The sequence below is a fragment of the Euprymna scolopes genome, chromosome 42 (genome assembly GCF_053919585.1).
Source record: "Euprymna scolopes isolate OS-2025 chromosome 42, ASM5391958v1, whole genome shotgun sequence".
Taxonomy (NCBI): domain Eukaryota; kingdom Metazoa; phylum Mollusca; class Cephalopoda; order Sepiida; family Sepiolidae; genus Euprymna; species Euprymna scolopes.
In genome coordinates this window covers 53,553,787-53,555,878 of record NC_136523.1, presented here as the reverse complement: position 1 = coordinate 53,555,878, position 2,092 = coordinate 53,553,787, and positions in this window count along the sequence as shown.

Here is a 2,092-nt window from a genome sequence, read left to right as displayed (position 1 = left end):
GTTTCTCACATTACCTTTTATGCGTTGAAAGATGACACGACAACAATTTTACAAACCATAAAAAATGATTCTTTGCTCATTGGACCGGTCGAAGTATGCTGAATCAGGAATTAAAATTCGGGATCTACATTGTTTACTGTGATTCCTTTCGCTTCCAAAGGACTCTCAACTTTCTCCCTGACTGGCTAGTAGACTCAACTATTCTGCCTCAACTACTGTGATCTGACTAACTCTCGGTCCTATATTGAGAATCCCCTTTTTGCTATGACGTCAGCAGTTTGGTTCCAAAATGTTATTAATTCACGTGGCTATGCACACGTTTTCCAAACACATTTTTTAACAACAAAGAATTCTCAACCTATTTTTTAACCTAACCTTCAGAGATGAGAGGTGACATGATGTGGCCCTCTCTTGTAACTATTACACTCTTGGGATTTGTAAGCAAGTGGCAATGGATGAAATATAGAGAAAACATGGAAGAAAAAAGAAAAAGGTAGATAGAAAATGTTGTGTTGCAGGGGGTTCATTCAGGGGATATGACGGGGAATTCATATTAGGGCACATATATAACGGATATATGAGAGGGTGAGGGAGATACAGTTGTGGGTTGTTTCTTCTTAACTTGTATAGTGAGGGTGTTAGGGTGATAGATGCGCAGTTCTTATATTTCTTATAACACATATAAAGAGGAGGAGAAACACATATCTTGTGATGGTTACGTAATGTTAATAATAATGTGTTTCTTACATTACCTTTTTGGCGTTGAAGGATGACACGACAGCAGTTTTACAAAACCATAAAAATGATTCCTTTCACTTCCAAAGGACTTTCAACTCTCTCCCTGACTGGCTAGTAGACTCAACTGTTCTGCCTCCACTACTGTGATCTGACTAACTCTTGGTCCTATATATATAGAATCCCCTTTTTGCTATGACGTCATCAGTGTGGTTCCAAAATGTTATTAATTCACGTGGCCATGCACACGTTTTCCAAACACATTTTAACAACAAAGAATTATCCACCTATTTTTTAACATAACCTTTTTTTACAATACATTTTTAATTTGTATTGTTCATACTTTTTAGCTGATATTTGTAATTCAGTTTTCATAAAAGAATGAGCAATCAATTCTTTTTACACTATAAACAATAGCTAACTATTTATTAATAGCATTTAACAATAGGCCTTTTTAACATTCCAATTTCTAACATTCTATTTCTTAACCTTGCTTACAAAGTTCGAGTCTCGACTTATCCTAATTTCATTTTTACTTATCTTATATTCTTCTTATTTGCATGGAAAGTTACAGCCTTTTTTCCTGTAACAAAAATCATAGAAAGGAAGAAAGCAGATAAAAGTAAGAGGGGAGATAAAATTTAAAAAAAACTCAAGTAAGTACAATGCAAAGTATTAGAAGGAAAAAGAGAAAAAAGGTGAAAAAGAGGGGGTGGAGAAGATAGAAAACAAGAGATAGAAATAATGACAGAAACATTTAATACGTAGAGAGATAAACGGATTCGTGGATAAAGAATAAAACGGTTAAAAATTGTAAGAGTAAATGAAGAGACGGCGAGTTGAGAGTGCAATAGACAGCAAGACAATAATATTGTATAGAACGATAGAGAAATATAAAATGAGACACGTGAAAGATACAGACAAAAAGGAGAAACATGGATAATATGCATAGAGAAAGATAAAAGAAAGGATGAAAGACAGGGTACACAGGCAACAGGTCTATTACACTCCAAGCAAGCAGAACTCGCTCTTATTAAAATCACTTCGAATGCAACCAAAATTGACATTTGGAACAATACCCAAAAGGAAGCACAAAATGACGGATGCGTTCCGCTCGGCTTGGCGTATGATAATAGTTGACAACTTGTCTGCGACATATGCCAAGATTGTGGGCAACCAGACACGCAGTCGACATTCAGACAAACCGGCCCATCCGAACGGGAAACGTGTTTTTTTTTCTTGGATAAATGACAGGTCCTTCAGATTAAATGTACTAGCCACACGGGAGATAATTCTAAATGCGTAATTGGGTATCGGTCCGGAAATTTTATATCGTGAAATCTTCATATGGATAATA